At 40.8% G+C, this 25,869-nt stretch overlaps 1 protein-coding gene across 10 annotated transcripts in view; it reads left to right on the top strand.

Moving 5' to 3' along the window:
• pcgf3 (polycomb group ring finger 3) overlaps positions 1-25,869 on the top strand; it is a 91,562-nt gene that overhangs the window by 27,140 nt on the left and 38,553 nt on the right. For 2 of the 10 annotated variants that reach the window (XM_062971553.1, XM_016995037.2), the window contains exon 2: positions 15,765-15,842. The exons of 7 other annotated variants lie outside the window; for them this stretch is intronic. The gene's annotated coding sequence lies outside the window, so the exon portion shown is untranslated. Of the gene's footprint in view, positions 1-15,764; positions 15,843-23,389; positions 23,658-25,869 lie in introns of those variants that run through there. One more of the 10 variants, XM_016995038.2, reaches the window with a different exon arrangement.

Genomic DNA, 25,869 nt, shown 5'->3' on the forward strand with positions numbered 1-25,869 from the left:
CTCTGCTGCGGGAACTTCTGAAGTTTCAATGACAGGGGGAAAGAAACGTGGATGGAAGCCGTAGTTTGCAAAGAACGGCGTTTCTTTTGTAGAAGCTTGAACTCCATTGTTATAGGCAAACTCTGACAGTGGTAACAGAGAAGCCCAATTGTCCTGTTGGTAGTTTACATAACAGCGAAGATACTGCTCCAAAGTGGCATTGGTGCGCTCCGTTTGCCCATCTGTTTGGGGATGATGAGCTGAAGATAAGCGAGAGTCTATGCCCAATAGTTTTTGTAGTGCCTTCCAAAAACGAGAGGTGAATTGAGATCCACGGTCTGTGACTAAACTCTTGGGCAATCCATGTAGTCTGAAAACATGTTGAAGGAATAGATCTGCAGTCTCTTTGGCCGTGGGAAGACCTTCACAGGGAATGAAATGGGCTAACTTGGTGAAAAGGTCCACCACCACTAGGATCGTGGTGAATCCACAGGAAGGTGGTAGGTCAGTGATGAAATCCGCAGAAATTATTTCCCATGGCCGAGATGGGGTAGGAAGGGGATGCAGAAGCCCTGAGGGCTTCTCCCTTCTTATCTTGGAGCGCTGGCATACTGGGCAGGTGTTGACATATTTTTCCACATCTTTGCGGATCTTGGGCCACCAAAAATCCCTTAGGATCAGATGCATGGTTTTAAATAGTCCGAAATGCCCTGCTGGTTTGCAGTCATGACACAGACGAAGCGCTTTCTCCCTGCCCGGTCCGGGTGGGATATAAACATGATTTCTATAGCATAGCAGTCCATCTTTAAGCGAAAAGGGAAAATGCAGACCTTGACGAAGTTGGTCCTGCGCCCAGGCATCTGCTTGCTGACTAGCCCTGATTTCTTGAGCACAGATGGGTCCTGGAGTAGAGGAAGTTGAACCAATGGGAGTGGATTTGGTGTTCCCCACTGTGAGCGTGGCAAAGTTCTCGGGTTGTAGTAATTGGGATTCAAAGGTCTCCTTGCGTCCTGCAGCGTATTCCGGTTTACGTGACAGGGCGTCTGCTTGCTTGGTTTGGGCTGGGGTCACATAATGAATCTGGAAGTTAAAACGTTCAAAGAACAAAGCCCAACGTTGCTGCCTCTGATTTAGTTTGCGGGCAGTTCTCAGATGTTCTAGATTTCGATGATCAGTGTGGACTTCAATGGGAAATTTGGCCCCTTCTAGCCAATGTCTCCAAGTTTCAAAGGCTGCCTTTATGGCCAGTAGTTCCTTTTCCCAAATGGTGTAATTTCTCTCTGGTGTGGTTAGTTGACGGGAGTAAAAGGCACAGGGATGAAGGTGGTCTCCCACCGGTTGTAAGAGTACAGCCCCAATTGCCACATCAGAGGCGTCCGCTTGCAGAACAAAAGGGGTTCCAGGATCTGGGTGCTGTAGAATTGGCTGGGACGTGAATAATTTCTTTAGTTGCTGGAACCCTTTCTCTGCTTGATCAGTCCAGCGGAAGGGCTGTTTTCCACGGATGCAGCTAGTGATTGGGTCAGACCAGCGGGCAAAATCTGGAATGAACTTGCGGTAATAGTTCGCGAACCCCAAGAAACGCTGCACCTCTTTCTTGTTAGTTGGCGCCCGCCATTCCAATACTTCTGAAACCTTGGCTGGATCCATGGAGAGCCCTAGAGGCGAGATACGGTAACCAAGGAAATCTACCTCTTGTAGATCAAAAGCGCATTTTTCCAACTTGGCATAAAGTCCATGATCCCGCAATCGTTGTAACACCATTTTGACGTGGTTCTCATGTTCTGATTGTGATCTAGAAAACACCAAAAAATCGTCCAGGTAGATTATCAAGAACCTATCTAGATAGTCCTGAAAAATGTCATTGACAAAATGCTGGAACGTTGCGGGAGCTCCGCATAATCCATAATTCATAACTCGGGACTCGAATAATCCGAATTTGGTCTGGAAGGCGGTCTTCCACTCGTCCCCTTCTCTGATGCGAACTAAGTTGTAAGCCCCCCGAAGATCCAGCTTGGTGTAAACCTTGGCTCCTCGAAGCCGATCCAGTAGATCCGAGATTAAGGGCAGGGGATAGCTGTTCCGCTTGGTGATATTGTTCAATGCTCTGTAGTCCACCACCAAGCGTAGTTCCCCTGACTTCTTCTTCACAAACATCACTGGGGAGGCGGCTGGGGATTGAGAGGGTCTAATGAATCCCTTACGAAGATTTGTCTCTATGAATTCCCTGAGAGCTTCTTGCTCTGGTTCAGTCAGGGAGTATAGGTGCCCTCGCGGGATCGGGGCCCCCTCCACCAGGTCAATGGCACAGTCATAAGGTCTATGTGGGGGTAATTTCTCGGCTTCTTTTTCATTGAATACATCCCAATACTCGGAGTACTTCTTGGGCAGGGTGATGATGGGCTCGGTGTCTGTGGCATGGCAGACCTTGGCTACAAGGCAATGGTTTTGGCAGTACTGTGAAGCAAACTGCAGTTCTCTGTTGGACCAGGAGATGCTTGGGTCGTGGAGAGTCAGCCATGGAATTCCCAAAATCACAGGGAAATGGGGAACCTCGGTAACAAAGAAGGAAATCTCTTCCATATGTTCCCTTATCCACATCCTGGTGGGTTCCGACCACTGACTTACGGGGCCCGTCTTGAGGGGGCGGCCGTCTATGGCTTGCACCACACGGGCATTCTTGAAATCATGATATTGTAATCCCAGAGAGTCGGCATACTCTCTATCAATGAAATTGTTGGTGGCTCCGGAGTCTATCATGGCGTGGATCATGACGGGTCCCCTTTTTGCTGACCATAAGGTGACCACGAGAAGGAACAGGACCCCGGTTGGCGGCTCTTGAACGGGTTTTTTGACCGGGTTGGCGAGCCTCTCTACGCCCGGTCGTTGGCTTCCCCCGCCGGCTGTGTGCCAGCCGGCTCAGACGCCTTCGTCTCCGTGGAGGACGGCGCCGCAAGACGGGCGGCGGGCTTCCCTTTGGCTGGGCACTCTCTGGCGAAGTGGCCCCCGTTCCCGCAGTACCAACAGAGGTTTAAGCGTTGACGACGGGCCTTCTCGGCGGCATCTAATCTGGGACGCACGTTGCCCAACTGCATCGGCACCTCCTCGCTTCCTCTGGGGTATGGGGTTGGTGGTGGGGGTCTCCACACTGGACGTGGCTGAACGCTGGCGGGAGCGGGGGGTTTTGCCCCAGCTCTACCGCTCTGGCCTCGAACCCACTGTTTCCTGTTGGCAATCATGACTTCAGCCCGTAAACATTGATCAATGAGTGCTTCGAGGGTCTGGGGAGGATCCACCTTGGAGATTTCCTCCAGCATTTCGATGTTGAGACCCTCCCGGAATTGTCCTCTGAGGGCTACATCATTCCAGCCGGTGTTGTGGGCCAGCACTCGGAACTCGGCTATGTACTGAGACATAGGTCTGTCTCCTTGGAAGAGGCGACGGAGTTTGTGACCGGCTGCCTCCAAATTGTCCTCGATTCCCCAAGTCTCTTTAAGGTGGTCCAAGAAGCGTTGCGCGGATCTTAGGTGTGGAGAGGCTTGGTCGAACAGTGCCGTCGCCCAGTTGGCCGCTGGCCCGTCTAGAAGACTGTAAACCCATGCCACCTTGATGTCTTCTTGGGGAAATTCGGCAGCACGGGCCTCTAGATAAGCTTGGCATTGGCGACGGAAAACATGAACCTTAGAAGCTTCTCCAGTAAACTTGGTTGGCAACGCCATGGCCGGTAGACGGATTCCGCGTTCCTTCAAACCTTTTATTTCTCCATCCTGGGCATTGAGCTTATCACGGATTCGATCCACCTCATCCTTGTCGATGGTGTAGGTCAGGGGTCCTCAAACTTTTTAAGCCGAGGGCCGGTCCACATTCCTTCAGACTGTTGAGGGGCCGGATTATCATTTGAAAAAAATACAAACAAATTCAGATGCACACTGCATATGTCTTATTTGTAGTGCAAAAACAACAACAACAAGAACAATGAAAGAACAATACAATATTTAAAAATAAAAACAATTTTAACCAACATACATTTATCAGGATTTCAATGGGAAGTGTGGTCCTGCTTCTGGCCAATGAGATAGTCAAGTTAATTAGGGTTGTTGTTGTTGTTGTTGTTGTTGTTGTTGTTGTTGTGTGCCTTCAAGTTATTTCAGACTTTGGGTGAGCCCAAGTCTAAAATTTATTTGTTTATTTATTTATTTATTATTTACTGCATTTATTTACTACATTTGTATCACACCCTTCTCACCCCAAAGGGGACTCAGAGTGGCTTACAAATTATATGTACATACAATATATTATATTATTAGCATAGCACAATATTAGCATTATATATTACTATATTGAACTATACCACTATACTGTAATATTATTAGTAATATTATATGTAATATAGAATACATAATTAATATTATTATATGGTATTATTATTGTATTGTATTACATTATAATATTATTATCAATATTATATGTATATAGAATATATTATATTATAAAACTGAGGGCGGGGGCCAGGTAAATGAACTCGGAGGGCCGCATCCGGCCCCCGGGCCTTAGTTTGGGGACCCCTGGTGTAGGTAATCGGCTGGCCGCTCGGCCCAGGTACGGTTCCGGTAGACATTCTGGCCGAGGTTAATTGGTGCTTAGGGTGGCGGAGTCAAACTGTCACGACCCAGGCTACAGAGCACCAATAACCATACGCAGAGGCCAGATTCTATCTAATATCTTTATTAAGGAAATATATAAGATTAATAAAAATAAATGTAAAAGTTAGTTCAGAAGCAGACCTTTCAGGAAAGGTCAAAATTAGTCCAAAAAAGCAATGTCCAATATGAAATATTATGTTCCAAAGTTGTAATCCAATAACCGAAACACTCACTTTGCCAGGCAAAGTGAGGGGAGATGACAAGGTCCTTTAGTCCATAAACTTGAGCAAGGCTAGGAAATAACTTGATACTTGAAGCAAGGCTTAAAATGTGGAACAAGGTAACAAGGAACAAGAACAAGGTCCGTGGAATAACTTGGTAAAATCCGTGATACAAGGCAAGGTATAGTCCTGGAAAACAAGCAAGGTCCGTAGGTAAACAAAGGCTGGAAACTGGAGCGAAGGCTGGAAAGCAGGGCAAGGCTTGAGCAGGAACGAGGCTTGAAACGGAGCGCGCTGTCCAGACACAACTCGCTCCGGAGGCTGACGAATTGACTCCGCGAAGTTACTACGCGGGTAAAACACCTATATAGAGTCTAACTTTCTCGCCAAGCAGTTCTCTGGGAACCAGAAACGAAAGCTAAACTCTGGGACCAGATGTTTGACTCCCTAAAGATTCTCACGGAAAGCAGTCTTAATTGGCTACATTCTTAGCTGCAATTCTAGCACTCCTGCGCGAAGCTGCTTCCAAACCCCTCTGTTGTTTACAAAACTCACGGCGCAAGAACACGGGAGATGTGGGCTCTGGGTTTGTTTGACATACTTCTGGGACACAACTTTCTTGCAGGTGCAAGGTTCCCAGATCTGCCTGGGAAAGATCTGGCTGAGAAGATTCCAGTTCTGACTGGGAAGGTAAAAAACCCAAGTTTTCTTCTTCATCAGGGATTACAATGTCCTGAGCAGGACTACAAGGCCCATGGGTCATCACAATAACATAGGCTGGAAGGGGTTTCTTTCTTAAAGGCTTAAAAATTTAATCAGGTTGGGTTAACTTTCAGGGGCCATGTTAAACAACATTTAACTTTGTGTAGCTGAACTCAGTGTGACTTAAAAGGACTATAAAGCTGCAGTGCTATAAAATTGTTAATTTCATTCATGGCATTATTCCTAGCTTTTTTCTGGATTATGTCTAGCCATTTTTTGAATTAGGATTCATTTTCTGTTGTCAATCTAATCTGTTTAAAAATAATTCTGAATAAATTAAAAAACTAGTCTAAATTAAAAATGTGCCATAATTTAACAATATTTTGGCTTCTCTAGTTTTTCTCCTCCCAAAATATTTTTCTTTAAATGCATTGTAAGAACTTGAAGCAACAGTTTAAAGTACTGAGCTTATGAGTGTACATACCTGTCGACTTATGGCAACCTCATGAATTTTTATAGGATTTTCTTGGGCAAGGAATCCTTAGAGGTTGTTTGCCAGTATAGTGTATCTGCAAAGATTAATTTGGATCACATTAACTTACAGTTGATAAATCAACTATAAATTGAAATGAGAGAAGCCTCCCACAAGGATGGTAAAAACATCAAAACATCCGGGTGTCCCCTGGGCAACGTCCTTGCAGACGGCCAATTCTCTCACTCCAGAAGTGACTTGCAGTTTCTCAAGTCGCTCCTGACACGAAAAAAAAAAAATTAAAAAAAATTGAAAGCACAATATTTATCCTATTCTATATGAATAAGATTTTCCAGCTGTATAGCCTAATACTTATGGTTAGCATTCTGGTGATTTCAGTAACATGATTTTATTCATTTTCTGTAAGAAACCTACTTATTTTCCTTTTAGTCAACAAGCAGTGCTATTAGGAAATCATTCACCTAATTAGAAAATTCCCCATATAGACTTGCTAATAGGTCTATAAAACTAATCAGCTACATAGATTTTGACTAGCCTACCTGTATTCGAATGGACTAAAATGATCAAAAACATAATTTACTTGATCGTATTTGGGCAATTATTTGTTGCTCATCAAATGAACAGTTTAGTGATAAATGCCATGGCTGTCCTAAGTGTACATTTGGAAGAATGCATGGTTCTAACACTTCCTTAAGTGAAATTTTATTTGACTTACATCAAATGGTTTTTAACTCAATTTAATTTTGGCTTGCAACTCTTTTTATCTCAGAGGAGTTACCACAGGGGACCAAAGGGTTTTGTTTTGTGTTCTACCCCCACCTGCCAAGGAAATTCTAAATGGGAAAGTGGATAAAGAGCTTCCGGGTGCATCTACACTGTGGTATTAATGCAGTAGATTTGTAGTTTGGTGAGGCATTGGCACTCTTTGGTAGAGAAGGCTGAATGCCTTGTAAATTTACCTCTCCCATGATTCCATAGCACTGAGCTATGGCAGTTAAAAGTGGTGTCAAATTGCATTAGTTTCACAGTATAAATCAGATATGGGTAAATTTCGGCGCTCCAGGTGTTTTGGATTTCAACTCCCAGAAATCCCAGCCAACTTACTGGCTGTTAGGAATTGTGGGAGTTCAAGCCCTAAACACCTGGAGGGCTGAAGTTTGGCCATGCCTCGTGTAGATGCACTACTGGTAGGAGAAGAGAAATATTGCAGGAGTAGAGTTCAATGAATTAGTCAGTCACAAATAAGTAAAGGAAAGACATTGTGAAGGCAGGGATATGTAGAGGAGATAGTAGAATTGCTTTCTGTCCTGATCCAATGTTTGGCCAGCAGCAGTTCCACAGCCTGAAAATGACTAAGACCTTCAGCTGCATGTTAGCCAAGAGGCATAACAGGCAGCAGACATATTTGAAAAAAAAATCTTCTTTCTTAACTGTCGCTGATAAATTCATTGAACTCTTATCACCTTCCATTTTTTCTCTATAGCTGTACTTTACATTGTATATTTCTCTGAAATCCTGTTCTTTTTCCTCTTGTGTTTCATGTTCATCACATAAGTTCTAGCTTTCCATATCCCATTTGTGTTTTCAGAGTTCTTGTAAGCAACTTAATCAGTCCTTTCAGGGCTGTTGGAATGAAGTTATTCTAGGGACCCTGATCTTATTTTCTCTTCATCAATCTCACTAGAATTTTGAAGCAAAAGTGAACTCACAGCCAGGGCCGGCCGGAGATAAATTTTAATGTTAAGCGGGGGTGCTGAAAAGCGCCCCCCCCCACCCCCCACTGCCTCCCGCGCCCTGGCCCCGCCCCCCGCCCAGCGTGCCCTGGCCCTGCCCCCCACCCAGCGTGCCCTGGCCCCGCCTCCCATGCAGCGTGGGAGGCGGGGCCAGGGCGAATAGCGTGGGAGGCAGAGCCAGAGTTGGCCCCGCCTCCCGCGCTACTCGCCCTCACCCGTCTGGCCTTTTCTAGCTGGCCAGACCGCAGCGGAGGTCCCTCCAGGCCGCAATCGCGGCCTGGAGGGACCTCCGCTGCGGTCTGGCCAGTTAGAAAAGGCCAGACGGGCGAAGGCGAATAGCGCAGGAGGCGGGGCCAGGGCACGCTGGGCGGGGGGGCGGGGCACCGCCCTGACGGTGCCCCACCTCGCGCCCAGTGCGCCCTGGCCTTGTGGCAGCTGGCCGGGCAAGCCTTGTGGCCTGGCTGGCCTTACCCAGCCGGCAGCCGGCCGGGCAAGGCCAGCCAGGCCAGGGAGCACTGGGCGGGAGGCGGGGCACCGTCAGGGCGGTGCCCCGCCTCCCGCCCAGCCTGACGGCGCCCCCCTGGACCTGCGCCCGAGGCGGCGGCCTCAAGTGGCCTCCATGGTGGGGCCGGCCCTGCTCACAGCTGATAGTTTTTGCCATTCCAAGGAGCTGCTGTTAAGGGAAACTGGAGTTACACAAATATTGCATGCTGAAAAGATGCATTTTCCAAGATTAGTTTAAAAATCCAGAATATTTATTTATTCTTCTGCAGTCTAAAACAATGTTGCTTTATCTTCTGCTGTAAACCTTTTTAAGGCCAATATTGGGAGAAAGTCTGGATAAAAATAAAATAATGAATACACTTCTTATATGACAATCAGGAATTTCATCTTGTAATTGCATACCATAGTAATTATCCTTTTCTAACATCTTTCTTAAATAGACACTCTGAACATATGTGACACAATGAGTTAAACCCTTGTACTGGCAGGACTGCTGACCAAAAGGTTGGCGGTTTGAATCCGAGGAGCAAGGTGAGCTCCCATCTGTCAGCTCTAGCTCCCTATGCGAGGACATGAGAGAAGCCTCCCCCAGGAATGGTAAAACATCAAACATCTGGGTGTCCCCTGCACAATTTCCTTGCAGATGGCCAATTCTCTCACACTAGAAGTGACTTGCAGTTTCACAAGTCGCTCCTGACATGAAAAAAAAATTGCTGTCTCTTCATCACTGCTGTTGCACCTCATTTATTGTGTCCAGCTGGCATTTCCTGAGAGTCCAGACAAAGACGCTCTTTTTATAAACATTTTCTACACTCAGTCCTTTTCCTTACATCCTCTGTATGGCTGTAAGATTTTTTAGCAGCATTGGGAGGATAGTGAAACAGGGCTAGTAAACCACAGACTTTCAATGTCAGATTGCAGCAACACATCTAATAATATTGTAACCATTTTTTCTATGGTTTTTCAAACTCTGGTATAATTTTTCTATTTAATAAGGAATGCTCAGAAACACACTTACTTTGTTAACTGATGTATACCTAGACCTAGATCCTTTGTAAATTGGAATATGTGAACTTAATTATTTGTAGAAGTGCCATTCTGTTTTCCTTGTTTTCAACAGGCATGTGAAGTTTTGTCTTCTAGAGTGTCCCATGCCTCACAAATTTTACCCAGTTTTGGCCATCTCAGTGCCCGGAGACTGGAGATATATGGTATTGCTAAAATTAAGTCTTTTAGAGCTGTAAGAGTTCTCTCTTTCACCTTTTTAACATTAATGCTGAATTTGTTTGAGTTATTTGCTGCAAAAATAAATCCAGGGAATACTGCATTATTGAAAAGTACCAGGTTTTATGAACTAGTGAGTATCTGGACTCTGTTCTTTGAAGGGTTATACCCTTCTGGTCCCTTGTTGGGGGTGGGGGGTAGGGTGAGGGTATTCCTGAAAATAATTGATAAGGATTTCAAGGTGTGATGTCTTCAAACATTTTCTACCAGACCTACTTTGGGAAAGCCGGGGTCTTTACTTACAGATGTCTGAATAGCAGCTGTCTTTTATATCTTTATTACTTTGAGGTTAAGCTACTGCTATGTACAGCTTTTTTTTTCCAGTCTGGAGGCTTCAGCCTGGCACAAATAGAAGCTTGCTTTTGAAGGTAGTAGGTAGTTAGTGACCAGGATCTTATGGTGGCAAACTGCTTGTGTGATAGCTTTTTACATGAATAAGTTTTTTTTTTGAAAAAAAAAATACTTATGGCGTTTGCAGTGGTAGTATCTAGGCGAGAGGCAGACAGATAATTCTGAGCTACCTATTCCTTGAATCCATTAGGGGAGTGGATATCCATGGAGCTGAGGCAATCTGGTGGGGTGGTGGTGGTTTGGACAATCGTCTGCCCTGTCAAAGGTGACTGGTAAACCTATACTTCCCAGAGCTTCTTGGCTCCTCCCCCTCTCCAATTCCAGAATTAGGCAGATTGATGCATGCTACCTCTATCTGACATCACTTTTGCCATTAGTATCTCTTCTTTTCTTTGCTGTTTCTGTTGGGAGTTTTTTTATTTTATTCCTGAGGGTCTTCTTGCCACCGTTTTTTTTTTTCTTTTTAGTGTAAATAAAGGGATATAATCTCAACCAATAGGTGTGTCTTTACTACTTTTATTCTCATAGTGTTGAAGATTTATCAAATCATTATCTGGCCAGGGAACTTCCTTCTTTTCTGTCTCAAAATAAACTTCAATTGAAATGGGAGCTTACAGTAAGATGGGGTGAGTCTTTTCTTTTTGTTCCAGTTTGAAGGCTAATGTTCAGCAGATGGTCTCTGGTGAAAATGGGGACCACCTTATGTGCTACCACATATCTATGAGGTAAGCCTTATTTACATGGCCTTAGTCACTTTGCAAATAATTATTTTAGTCGAATATAGAAAGCACCACAATGACTGCATTTGTTGCTTGGAACCCTTGGGTAAAATCTTCCTCACTTTATTCAATATGCAAGTTAACCTTGGAGAATTCATTGTAAGATTTTCTGACTTTGAGTTTGGCTGCTCTTGAGGTTTTCAATAAGTTGTTTAATCCAGGAGCTTTTCCCTGTGAAGTCGTAATTCTGTCCTAAAGGCATTCTTTCCATAGCAATTTTAGTGCCACATATTCAGTATTGTTACTTTTCTTAAAGCTGAAATAGTAAAAGGTAGAGGCTAGGGGATTTTGAACATTTACAACTATAATTAAATATAGCTAGATTTTAACTGGATTAAGTTTGACTGGTGACATCCTAAAACTCTTGCAGTGAATTTCAAGTGTCTGTTAAGTGTTCAGACCAAATTTACCGACTAGATGAAACAGTCAAATTGATTTTAGATAACTTTATTCGTGTAAGATTGATGATTTACCATAGATGTGAGAATAAAATTTTCTTTTGCCTATGACCAATCATGGTTTGGCCCTCACTAATAAGGATGACAAGGGAAGCTGGAATAGAATAGCCATTGTCTTTGATTTGATCTACACTGCCACATAATGCAGTTTGGAATTGCATTATATGGCTAGTGTTGACCCATATAATGCAGTTAAACTGCATTATATAGGTCTACATTGACCATATAATGCAGTTCCAAACTCCATTATGTGGCAGTGTAGATCCAGCCTTTCTAACACTCCCATTTCCTTTTTGCAAATTTAGAAGCTGGAGTTAAGAGTCTAAGGAGGCAATATAGAGGTTCTGTTGTGTAGTTTAGTGCTGTTACTTTCCTGATTCTGATGCCCTTTGTGATGATTTCATTACTTTAATCCTGCAGCCCAGACAAAACATGTGTACATTTTCTTCTAAAACTTTACATTTTGAACTATTTTTTTGTAAAGTGTATATCAACTTTCAAGATGAAAGTCAGTCTGGCCCACTATTTACAAATAGAACATATCCAGAATTGTTTTATTTCTACAGTAATTTCTCTTATTTAATAAACAATGCTGCTATAAAAGCAAAGGTATAGTTCTCTGTTTTTTTTAAATAGTTCTTTGAAAACAACTCTTCTGAGTTTTCCAAGTATGGTAAAATAAAGTGCTGGGTTCCAGATTCAAACTCTACAGTGAGCCATGAAACTTGCCGTCTGAATTTGGCCATTTTAGTCTGATCTCAGAAAGTTATGGGGATAAAATGTTGAAGAGTAGAGCCATGTGCACTACTTTGAGTTCATTGGAGAAAAGGTGGTATATGACTATAACAAAATTGCAAGAATTGTATAAAAAGATCAGAATGAGCTGAGGCTAGCTAGGTAATCAAGGAGCAACAGGGGTTTTGAGATACATTTGACAAGAGAAAGACAAATGAGACTGTGGGACTGCTGTTGTATACAGATGGTAAAATGCCAACAGATCACAACAAAAAAGGCAGAACTGCATAATGACTATTTTGCTTCAGTATTCTTTCAAAAAGAGGGCTGGGTGCTTCTATGCAGGAGCAGAGGCCTTGGCCAATGCATCTGGATTGCTAATTAAGATTGACAAAAAGTTTGGAATCATCTAGCTAAATTAAATAAATTCAGATCTGCATGACTGGACATACTGCATCCAAAAGTTTTGAAGGAACTTTCTGATGTGCACTGAACCTCTTTCCAGCATTTTAAAAGAAAACTTGGATGATTAGTGAAGCGTCGGAAGATTGGAGAAGGGCAATAATTGCCCCTCTTCTTTTTTTTTTTTTAAGTAAAGATGAAAATCCAGGAAACTACAGACCATTTAATCTGAATATCAGGAAAAATATTGGAACAGATTATATAGGAGTTTGTCAAAGCAGGTATCAGTAGGAGCCAGCATGGATTTGTCAAGAACAGATCCCCCCCCCCCCCAATTAATTACAATTTTTTCCAGTGAGGTTACTGGTTTAATAGATGCCAGGCATACTGTGAATCTCATATATCTGGCTTTTAGCAAAGCATTTGATAAGGTCTCCCATAATATTTTGATTAGCAAATTGATTAAATGTAGAATAGATAGGAACACTGTTGGATAGATTTATAATTGGTTAGAAAACTGTGCTTGGGGAATTGTCATCAAAGGTTGCACTTTATACTCGAAGGAGGACTTGAGTGGAGTGTTTTGGGGATTTGTCCTGGGATCATTACTCTTCAATATTTTTATCATTTAATAATGGAGGGAATGGTGATTTTTCAGATAGCATAAACTGTAGAGATGGCTAACAATTGGAATAAGGGAAAATAATTTTAAAAGGCCTAGATAAACTAGAAAATTAGGCAGCTATTAATAAAATGAAATTCAATAGATATCCTGCAAAATTTTACATTTAAGCCGTACAAACCAAATGCATATGTAAAGGATGAGGCATATGTAGCTCTGTAGCACTATGGATGAATAGGATCTTGGGGTCATGGTTGATTATAAGTTGAACATGATCCAACAGTAAAATAGAGATTTTTGAAACCCTTGCTGAAATATGAAAGTGGAAACTCTTGTAAAATCAGTTTCAATTTCTTTGAACGAAACCAATGGCTATGCTATACAAAGGGTGGCTCTTTTTAGGTACAAAAAGGATTTGAAAGAGAGTTGGATAAAATTGCCACAAATTGTCACATATAGACTCAAAGTATATTTGATTTACTTGTTGGCAACTAAGATATTCACCTGTACTTTTCAAGTTTTGAGATCCTTTGTATTAGCTTGGTAGCAATTGTTGCTATTTGTAAAATCATTGTGTACCATTTATATTTTTTATATATTTTATTCCTTGTATACTTTTTGTTTATTTATTGTAGCCTTTTGGCAAGCATAATAAATAGGCTGGTGATGAGCACCGTATTTTTCTAGGATGAACTTGAGCACCGCCACTTGTGTTGTATAAGCATCATTTGAGGTGTCTCAGCTTGATAGAGCCTAAATAGGGGGAAACCGAATAGCACGGTGGTTCCCATTGGGCCTCCAGATGTTTTTGGACTTCAGCTCCCAGAAATCCCAGCCAGCTTACCAGCTGTTAGGAACTATGGGAGCTGATGTCCAAAACACCTGGAGGACCAAAGGTTGGAAACCACTGGAATAGCAGAAGGTACTGAAGAAACTTTCTCTACTTTTGAAATGTTGGTCAGCTATTCAGTTAGCCAGTCTAACATTATGAATAACTTTTGTCTGGAATTTAAACCCATTACCTCAGCCACATTGTGATGCAGTATACGTAGGAAACTATTTTATACCAGAGCAGATCCTTTGTCCAGTCAGCCCCATCTTTTATGTATGTGTGCCTTCGAGTTTGCTGTCAATTTATGGTGACCCTGTGCATTTTATAGAGGTTTTTTAGGCAAGGAATACTTAGAAACAAGTTTGCCAACAGATTTTTCTGAAATAAAGCCAACAACAACTGATATTTGTTGGCACTCTCCCATCCAAGTACTAACTAGCATGTTCTAATTCTTCAGAGTTTTAAGGCCCTTCCCAGGGCTATCCTGTCTGACTTAAAGTACCTCTTTGGAGTCTCCATCAAAGGTCTTTCTCAACTTCAGCCAAGTGATCCATAACAAGAACTACAGTACTAGCAATCGAACCAAGAAGATTTGACATACACATCAGGCTGCAGTCACCTCCACCGGTGTGAATCAGCGTAACAACATAGAAGGAACTGTTCATTTTTTGTACTCTTCTGCAAGACCAGCCTATATAATTAAAAATCCTAGTTACATGAGAGTCAGTGTCATATTTCTTAATTTAAGGAGCTTGAGAAAAAAGCTTGTGTAGCAATGCTTCCTGTTCTGACAGCTTCAAGAAACTGAAGCCACTTGCAGTTTTCTGTTCAGTGTTTCTTTTCTGTTTTTTAGTGTCTTTACGTTTACATAATTCACTTGTAGAACAGGTTTAGCTTAGTCATGGAGCATGCAGTTCAGTCCCACCAATGAAAAAGCTTTGAACATATCCTCAAAGTTCCTCTGTTTACTGGCTGCTGTGACAGGGATGAATTTTCATCCTTTCTGCTTCCTGCGGGTATATGGAGCTGCAGCTGGTGAAATAACTTAAGGTTGAGGTGTCAGCTGTAATATGTGGTAGTTTGGCAGGATTGGTAGGTGCGACCCACTGCAGTTGAAAAAAGAAGTAGGAATGAAGTAGGAAGAGAACAGCCCAGTAAAGGTCTTCTGTGAGCAGATATTTGATAAAGAAGAAAGATCCCTGGAATTTTTCACTTTGAATTATGAACAGTGTAGTGCTTCAGTATCATGTTATCTTCACAGATACGAAGTTTGTTTTGAAGAAGTGCTTTGGGGTCTCTTCAGCATTATTTTTGGCATATATTTTTTTGCTGAATGTTTATGCGAGTCTTCATGATGCTCTCCAGCAGTGCTATTTGAAGTGCTACTCCATGGTCTGGTGGTATGAACAATCATTAGCTTCCAGTCTGCAGTGGATTTCCTGGAAAGAAAGAATCAATGGATCCAAATATGGTATGGTACAGTAGAGTCTCACTTATCCAACATAAATGGGCCGGCAAAATGTTGGATAAGCGAATATGTTGGATAATGAGGCATTAAGGAAAAGCCTATTAAATGTCAAATTACATTGTGGTTTTACAAATGAAGCACCAAAACATCAACAAATTTGACAGAAAAAGTAGTTTAATACGCATTAATGCTATGTAGTAATTACTGTATTTACGAATTTAGCACCAAAATATCATGATATATTGAAAACATTGACTACAAAAATGCGATGGATAATCCAGAATGTTGGATAAGCAAGTGTTGGGTAAGTGAGACTCTACTGTACATTGGGGAAATACAACCAGTTCCATACATTAAATATCTAATAAGCCCCACTTTACAGAACCACACCATAAGAGGCATTCTATTGTCTTGATGAGTTTTCAGGGTACATTTAAAGTGTATCTGTAGGGAAGATCAAAGCCTTAAAGCCTTAAGACACCAGATCCTTTCTGTTCTTGGAAGTTAACACTGCTTTGTAGAATGCTCGTGTGAGATTCTTTGCTATTTAATCAACAGGTTGAGACATTTAGGCTCATGCTCGCAGTAGAATAAAACCTGAATGCAGAGTATCATTGATTTGAAACAGAATGCTTTGTAAGTATAGACATATTATCTTCTCATTATTTTATTTTTATCTACTCTGTGTTTAATGTATCAAGAGAACAACTTGTAAGCCACTGTATGTTCCCAATAGGTTCCACAATATCTATGAAAGACTTTATGGTTCATTGATATATTCTTGGATTGTTTGAACTAAACAACAAAAGTAAGTAGTATGTATTAATAGTTGTCAATTTTACTAAGCCAGAAAACACTTTGTACAATTGTATTAATGTTACCCAATACTTGCGGACCCTACCACCAGATGAAGACTTTAGGTAGTCGAAACCGGTTGTGGATCAGTGGTCTACTCATCTTTTATGAAGAAACATGAAAATAAACAAGGAAGTTTACTCTATTGTGAATGTAACTAGTACCATTCATCATACTGTGAATGCAACAATTTGTTTGTCATTTGTAATCATTTATCTGAAATTTATATTCATTTATTGTACATAATACACTGTTTAATGATATTTAATACATTGTTATTATTCCATTAGTGGACACTTGTTAGTTCAGAAAGAGAAGTGGTGTCACATAGGTGAAATTTGTGCATTCTTTGATGCATTAGATTAGAGGTAGCAAGAAAAAGGTACTGAATTTCTGCAGGGGATTCCCATTGTCTTTTATACTTTAATTTTTCTTTAAAGCATTTACACATTTCTCTTTAGTTGTAAAGGCAGAGCAGATTACAGTTCAAGAAAAGCAACATAGTTTCTACCTTCAGGCCTACTCTCTTAAAAACCAAATCGTTTTCATATTCCAAGACAGTTTTTGTGTGTCAAATAAGGGGGAGTCAGACTTGAAATCATATAATATTAAATATAACAAATCAAAACAGAACAAAACAATAACACTTTGAAGAAAGAGTAGAAATCTACACATCACATTGTTTCCCTAGAGAAAACGAATTAGCCAAAATTCTTAATAAAATATTAACTTGATAAGAAAACACTAAGTTACAAAAAGCAAAAACACAGCAATTGTCCCACAGTTTAAAATGCCAACTTTAGTCCTAATTTTCTAAGCATTGATACTGCTTAGTATGAATCCATTATTTTTCCATAGTTCTGATCTCATTACATTATGTAACACGATTTTTGTTCTTGGGTTATATAGTCATTTCCTAATTGGTTCTATTATAAAAAAAATTGAAAAAGTTTATTAAACTGCAAAAACTTTGTTTTTGCGGGACATCTTGCAGCACATTTTGCTATAGTTTTTCAATGAGTATCGCATTCTCAACCAATTCAACATAATTTATAACAGTTTTTGGAGAATAACAACTACTTTTAAATTAAATACCACACAATTAAACAGGAAATAACACTTTCAAACCAGGAACAGATTTTTTTTTCAAATTTATTACATAGTGTTATCTGTTCTTTCAAAACCAATAGTGATTTGAATGTGAAACCCAAGCTATTACTAAGCAGTAGGATGTTGAAAACCACTTTGATAGTGACACTTGAATGATACAGTATTTAATTTTTTCATGGTCTTTTATAACTATCTAGGAAAGAAAGCTGTCTTTCTAAAGGCAGAATGAAGCTTATTGGGGTGTGTATTTGTACTGTACATATTTGTTTATACAGGGTAGGCAAAAAGTCAGAAATAGATACCAGTATTTAATAACTCCTTTACTTTTTGTTTTTAATTTACAATACCATAGCATTATATACAACAGGTGTGAGCAAACTTTGGCCCTCCAGGTGTTTTGGACTTCAACTCCCAGAAATCCTAGCCATTTTACCGGCTGTTAGGAATTGTGGGAGTTGAAGTCCAAAACACCTGGAGAGCCGAAGTTTTCCCATGCCTGATATACAGTATCTATAGAAAATAAATGTACATTACATGTTAGAAATCATACCTTGTAAATGGCATCCATTTTTTGCTTTACGCAAATGTGCCCTTCCTAAGGCATTTTCCATCACGTCTGTTAGTGTGAATTTGGTCCAAATCTGGTTCTTTAGCTGTTGGAGTGTTTGAGGCTTGTTAACATAAACTTTTTCTTTGAGATACCCCCTAGTAAGAAATCAGGAGCTGTCAGATCTGGCAAACCTGATGGCCATTTTATGTCACATCGTGCAAAGTTATTCTTCCCTTTGGCCCTTGCTGTGTGAGCTGTTGCTCCATCCTGTTGGAATCTCTTATCATGTTAATTTTGAACTTCTAGGAATAAGAAATTTTCGATCATAGACCAATATTCATCTCCCATAATAGTTGATAGGGTTATGTGCTTAATCTGACATTATTAATTTGTGTATAACATCATAGAATCAGAGAGTTGGAAGAAACCACAAGGGCCACCATGCAGGAAAACATTGGGATCTCACCTCACTCGTTCTTGAACTCTTACTGTGTATTGCAGTCTGTAGGCTCCAATTGGACTTTATATGGAAACAGGTTCAAGGTATTCGGAATATACTGGAGTGACATCCATGTGATTCCAACTGGCCAATCTGACTTAGTATATATATGCTTGCGTCTTCTGTAACACTCTCCTTTCCATGCTCAACTGTGGCTTTATCCTAATCACAGTCTACCATTTAATGGAAGATCACTTACTGAAACCTGTTCCACAAATCAATTAATCAAATGGCAGCAGTATGCTCATTGGGTCATAATTATTGATCCTTGGTTTTGATTGCAAAATTTCACAATTTTTGTTCACTGTTCAGTCATGGAATTTTGCATGGTTAATCTCCAGGTCTTTTTAAAACCTATAAAGAAAAATAAAACAATACATTTCAAAAAGTTATTCAAAGATCAGAGCCCTTCGGAACTTTTGACTCATCCTGTATTATAGCAACTCCAAAGGATTTTGGAAATTGAAGTTTTGTAAATTGGTCAGTAATTCTGTGCATGATATCTGTGGTCTTTCACACAGCTCTGTGTTTATGTGGTAAAAGGAAATTACTGTTTCTGTATGATTGCAGGCAGTTGATTCTGAGATTCTCTAAATTTATTAGAAGTTCTTCATGTGAGAAGCTTTTCTTAATTTTTTAAAATTAAAGTTTGCATGTGTGGGGGGGGGGGAGTTAAAAACGGGTGGGATAAGGATAGAGCTGGGGGGAAAGGGAAGAATAAAAAGGGGATGGGTGTGAGGGTTTGGATATGGAAAAAGAAGGGGGGGAAGAGGGGGGGAGGTTTCCGAGAGATTTAGGGTTCATTTGTTGACTTCCATTTTCTCTTTTCAAGGTAATCTAAGTCTTTTATAAGTTTTTCTTATCTTGCGGCATTCCTTTTGTCTCTTCCGCACTTGGGTTCTATTCAAGTGCATTTTCAGAGCCGTTATATTACAAAATTCATTTTTTTCTTTTCTCATAAAGTCTTTAAAAGGTGTCCAGTCTGTTGCTTTTTCCGGGATTCCCTTGGTATTCTTTAATAAGTAAGTTAGATTGTCCATGTTCATTATATTTACTACTTTCATGATCCAGTCTTCCATTGTTGGAGTTTCCTTGGTCTTCCAATTTCTTGCAAATGTTATTCTCGCCACTGTCACCAAATAGTTGAGAATAATTTCTTTTATTTCTATCAGTTTCAAAGTTTATCATTCCTAATAAAAAGAATAAAGTTTTCATTTGTATTTTAATAAATAAGATTTTCTCTACTTTCTGGTGTACCATTTTCCAATAATAGTTACCACATGTGGTAAAAGGATCCCATATGCGAGTCGCATTTCCAGCATTTTTCTTGTACATTCTTATAACATTTTGCCAATTTTTGGGATGTGATGTACCACTGGTACATCATCTTATACCAGTGTTCCTTTAGGTCAAGGGAGTATGTATATTTTAATTTTTTGTTCCAGCATTTTTCCCAGTCTTCCATTTGAATCAAATGTCCAATGTTTTAGGCCCATTTTACCATACATTCTTTCACTGTTTCAGTTTCAGTGGACCACTGTAGCAACATCTTACATATTTTTGTGATTTCTTTCTTTTCCAATTGAGATATCTTATCCCAAATCGATTCTTTCATCATAAATCCTAATTTCTTATCTTTATTAAAGTACTCTTTTAATTGGAACCATGAGACGTTCCTGTACATCTTGGATTTCTTCTCACGCATGTGAGAAGCTTTTCAAGGATGTTGTAATGGACCAAACAAATTAAAAGGCCTGTTCTTAAGAATTCTTGATCCACCGTGGTTCTTGACTTCACTGCAAGTTAAATGCATTATTCATGTTTTCTCTTCATGTCACTACAACTTCCCATTGTTATTATTATTTATACCCTGCCTTGAAAGGGCCTCTGGTGGCACAGTGTGTTAAAGTGCTGAGCTGCTGAACTTGCGGACCAAAAGGTTGCAGGTTCGAGTCCGAGGAGCGGAATGAGCGCCCGCTGTTAGCCCCAGCTTCTGCCAACCTAGCAGTTCGAAAACATGTAAATGTGAGTAGATCAATAGGTACCGCTCTGGCGGGAAGATATTGGCACTCCATGCAGTCATGCCAGCCACATGACCTTGGAGGTGTCTACGGACAACACTGGCTCTTTGGCTTAGAAATGGAGATGAGCATCAACCCCCAGAGTTGGACACGACTGGACTTAATGTCAGGGGAAACCTTTACCTTACTATACTCTGCCTTTCTCCTTGTGGGGACTCAAGGCGGCTAACAGTCCCACTCTAGACAAGTTTAAAAAGTACAATACAAAAGTTTAAAAACAATTAAATATTAACAGTGTGGTCAAAACAGAATTAAAATATAAGAAATACATTTAAATGGCCTTTAAAACTCATTACTAGAAAGTCATACACTGCGCTGGAAACGAGCAAGTCAGAGTGGATAAAACTAGATTTCTGATGTGCATGTGTCAATATAGTTCCTGAATTCATGGACACAGCTTCCTTCTGTGCCATAGATTGCTGCTGTTAAAAGTAGTGTCAAGCCACAGTTTGCCATATTCTGTTGGGTGCACTCTGAAATGCTAATTTTGAAAGAATAAAGAGACAGCACAGTGCCTAAAAGCATATTTCAGGATTACATTATTATTGAGTCATTATCCAATGTGGACTTTCTTTTATTATCAGAATGGCTTTGTCAGAGGTTTCATTAGCACTGAACTTTGAAAAAGATGTCTGAATGCAGTGGGTTATCTGGTAAGCAGCATGAAGAACCATAACAGACAATAGCTTGGCCTTGAAGAAACTATCCTGGGTGAGGCTATACAAGAGTGGATTTCATGAACAGTAGAGGCTGAATTCTTTTCTGCACTTATGCATGATTAAATCACATTGCCCTCAAGCAGAGTTTGTTTGCTGGTACCTATGTTATTCTACTTTACTCCATTAGGTTTCCAGTGTAGAAAGCAATCACTGTATTATGCAGCTGCATTTCCCACATAACTGTTGTTTGAACCCAGTGCTTTTGTTACTAGGAAAACTCATCATTTGTGTACAGGGTGGAATGGCTTTAGATGAATAAATCAAAACCTTTAAGCAAAGCTATACAGCTGTAAGAGCTGAAAACTTTGCTTGAAAATAGTGTGATGAGAGCTGTAGGCATACATGCCACTGTCATGGACAAACTTTGGCCCTCCAGGTGTTTTGAACGTCAACTCCCACAATTCCTAACAGCCAGTAAGCTGGCTGGGATTTTTGATAGTTGAAGTCCAAAACACCAGGAGGGCCAAAGTTTGCCCATGCCTGCCTTAAGTTCTCCCTAGATAGAAATCTTCCTACTCCATTTGTGAGAGGGTCTGCCCCAGAGTCGTTAGGGATTATCCTAGAGCTCCAGGCCGCTGGTGGTGCAGCGGATTAAACCGCTAAACTGCTGAACTTGCTGACTGAAAGGTCAGCGGTTTGAATCCAGGGAGCGGAGTGAACACCCGCTTTTAACACCAACTTCTGCCAACCTAGCAGTTCAAAAACACGCAAATCAATAGGTACTACTCTGGTGGGAAGGTAATGGCGCTCTATTCAGTCATGCTGGCGACATGATCTTGGAGGTATCTACGGACAACGCCGCCTCTTCGGCTTATAAATGGAGATGAGCACCAACCCCCAGAGTTGGACACGACTAGACCTAATGTCAGGGGGAAACCTTTACCTTACCAGACCTCAGATTACTTGCCCCTGTTTTTATATGGAATTGCTGTATACTTAGGGAGCTTTGCAGGTAGTGACTGAAAATTGTCTTGCGGTCTTCAAACATACAAACATATTATTTTAAATTAGTACAGCAATATATGTTAAAAAAACCCAAATAGGTCCCAGCTGTCCAGTTCTCCTTGGTAACATGCCAAGTTTCAGATGTCTGGGTTTCGATGACCCTGAGAAAAACACAGATACACTCTCTTCTATTATTATAGATCACCACTTTAGAAATTAATCTAGGCTAGCATTGTTGTGACAGAAAATGAATCTAATATGGATTAATCTGTTTAAAAGACTACTAGTTTTTGATATGAAAAATGTTTGGTACCTCAATGAGGCTCAACTAAAACAGTGAGCAGAGGTGACAGCAAACAGTTATATTAACTGGCAGATTGGAGGATTTTGGACAATACTGTTCACCTCACCCTTTTGTCTCCAGTTAATAGAAAGGAGTTATGGGATAGAGGAAGAAATGTTTTTGAAATGCTTTGAAAACTGTATACCCTATTGCAATTATTCGCTGCTATAAAAATATTTTGTGTTTTTCTATAATTGTCTTATAATTTTATTTTATTTTACTGTTAAGTACTGCCCCTTGAATTTTGCAAGCCATTTAAACTGGCATGCATACCTACTGACAGAATTGCATTGTAGATAGAAGTTTGGAGGGAAGAGGTGCAAAACCAAACTTAAACTAAACATGATTTGTGCTACTTCTGGATTATATTCTAGATACAGAGAAACCAAGGCTACAGCAATTTCTCCTTCCATAGAGTTATAGAAACATAGAGTTGGAAGTTGGCCTCATGGGCCATCTAGTCTAGCCTATTACTCAGTACAGGATCTGCTCTGTTCTTGAGAATATTTGGATTTTATTTCTAAACAGTGGCTATTAAGGGCCAAAAACTTTCTTAGATATGGTTTGCTTTCTGCGATGTAATACCAATCTCCATCTTTTCCAAACTGTTTTCTTCAGGTTAGCCCCAGAACTCACTTTTAGATCTTATTCTAGTGAATAGTCCTGAACAGTGATTTCAAGGATGAATATAATATTATCTAAATTAACTTAGTGCAAGAGCTTCCATTACCACACTCCTCTTTGTTACAGCTATTTCCTAGTTTTCTTCCAGGGCAATTAAAATGCACATGTGGTACTTTTCCTCTTTTATCCTCACATCAACTCAAGGAGTATTTGGCAGAGAATGTTAAAGGCCCTGTAAAACTACAACTCCCATGATTCCACAGCATTGCACCATGGCAATTAAATTTGTGCCAAGATACACTATTTCTACAGTGTACATGCACCTTTACAAAGAGATCATCCCAAGTAGGTTCTCTGTCCTCAAATGGTTATTGCCTTCCAGCAGTGGCATCCCCCTTTTAAGAAGTGTTGAAAGCATTGCTCTTTTAAGAAGCATTTGCCCTCTAAGAAAGTTCCCCCAGTTCTTTCTTTCCCTCAGTCTTTTCGCCTTGGGAATTAGAGAAAGCAGCTCTAATGGTCTTGAAGGAAGACTGGAGATTGAGAAAAGCCCTCCACTGGAGCAGCCAGTGGAAGTAGCAGTGGCAACAGCATTATGAAGGAAGGCTCTCTGATGCAGCCTTCCAAGCAGATGCATTTCCTGGAATGCAGGAAGTGTGGGAGATTGCATTGGAAATTCATGTGCCGTGGATGGGCAAGAAAGAAAAAGATAAACACTCGGCAGCCCTGTAAGTAAGGCATCAGGACCTATAAAGAGATGGCAGTGCAATTAGAGGATGATTTGGAAGGGTCTATAAGCTAAGTTCAGCCTTGGGATGGAAGTTTCCCTTTTCCTATCTTGGATAGTTGGCTACAACATTAAATGGTGGTTTGCTATTTGCAAAAACCCAGCTTGTTAGGCGAATGTGTAGTACAGCTTTCCAGATTTGCAATATTGCATTCAAATAATATGGGATATTTAAACACAGTGGACTTTTAGCAATAGCGCATGTCTTCAGATGACATCAAATGCTTTTATTCATCAGTTACAATGTTCTGCATATCCGTACACCTAGACTGTAGTTTCCAATACCAGAGCAGGCACTGAACTTTGTGATTGTTCGTGTTTTATCCGATTTTTTAAAAACTTATCAGTCCCAAAATTCCCAGCAAGCATGGGCCCTGGTCTTGTTGTCTGGGGGATTATGGCGATTGTAGTTCATAACACTGAAGTGTCTGTTCCAGCCTCTGCTACTGATTTGTTCTGTGACACACTAGAAATTCCAGCCTACATCAAAAATGAGCCATAGGTAGCAATCACAAGATAGGGCTTAATGTAAAGGTACTGGTGAGAAGCAGTAAATGGGCAAAGCTTCTTAGTGTGAGTTTAACAATTCTCTAGGTCTAAATATGATCAGTGGCATTCTGAAATGGGTTTGCCCTTTGATTTCACAAATCTAATCCATAATGTTTGTTTACACCTTACTGTTGAGATACAGTATATCAAATAGTGTACTTCTATTTACTCTAAAAAATGTTGATTCAGACTATGATGAAGTATGTGAAGTTATATGTTCCAGGGTGAAATAAGTAAACATGTTGCCTGTGGTTTACAGCTGGTCGCAGTAAAGCAAGTTTTTTTTTCAAGCAGTTAGGATGGCTTTTAAGACTCCACAGAATTTGGGCTTTGCATATTATACCTACTTGTGTGTACATAGTATGGGTTCAGTGTTAAAAAGTTTTGTTATTGGTGGTCTTCTGCTTTGGTTTATATGTATGTGTGCATTCCATCTCCCATAACTAGGAGTCTAAAGGTTTAAATATAGTGTAAGGCCATTTCCTTGTATTAAAATCTATTTAACATTTTCTCTGCTGTGGCTACTTTTGTTGTTGTCTGATGGCTCTGTATACTTCATATTTGTCTAATTATCTTTTTGGTAATTTTCTTTGGAGTTCAAGTTGGACACTTTGAGTGATGAAAATTATATTTCAAAAATAGATCTGGTAATTTTAGAAAGCCAAATTGACAGGGTTTTAAAATAGTTTTCATGATGCAGTGCAAGGACTGTCATTGCTTTGAGCAGTGTGCTGCCTTTCTTCTCTACCTCTACTGTGTTAATGGTGATGCATTTTGGAGAGTATGATCTAGATCCGGCACAGTCTGGCTTTAGGCCGGGACATGGAACCAAAACAGCTTTGCTCGCCTTACTAAATGATCAACGGCAGGAACTGGACAGGGAGAGTGTGTCCCTGTTAGTTCTGCTGGACCTCTCAGCAGCCTTTGATACCATTGACCACAGAATGTATCCTTCAGGGATGCCTTGCAGGAATGGGGCTCGGAAATACTGTTCTGCAGTGGCTTCAGTCCTTCCTGGAGGGTCAGTCCCAGAAGGTGTTGTTGGGGGACACCTGTTCGGCTCTGAAACCATTGTCTTGTGGGGTCCTGCAGGGCTCAGTACTGTCCCACATGAAACCGTTGGGAGAGATCATCAGGAGTTTTGGAGTACGATGTCATTTGTATGCACATGATGTCCAACTGTCACTCCTTTCCACCTGTCACTAAGGAGGCTGGCTGTGCAGGTCCTGAACCAGTGCTTGGTAGCTGTGTTGGACTGGCTGAGGCCGAACAAATTGAAATTGAATCCAGACAAGACAAAGCTCCTCCTGGTCAGTCGTAAGGCCAAACAGGGCATAGGGTTACAGCCTGTGCAGGATGGGGTTACACTCCCCCTGAAGAAACAGGTTCACAGCTTGGGAGTTATTCTAGATTCATTGTTGAGCCTGGAATCCCAGGTCTCCGTGGTGGCTAGGGGAGCTTTTGCACAATTAAAACTTGTGCGCCAGTTGCACCCGTACTTTGGGAAGCCTGACTTGGCCACAGTGGTCCATGCTCTTGTCACGTCCCAAATAGACTACTGCAACACACTCTATGTGGGGTTGCCTTTTAAGACTGTTCAGAAG

Source organism: Anolis carolinensis, chromosome 2 (genome assembly GCF_035594765.1).
Source record: "Anolis carolinensis isolate JA03-04 chromosome 2, rAnoCar3.1.pri, whole genome shotgun sequence".
Classification (NCBI taxonomy): Eukaryota; Metazoa; Chordata; class Lepidosauria; order Squamata; family Dactyloidae; genus Anolis; species Anolis carolinensis.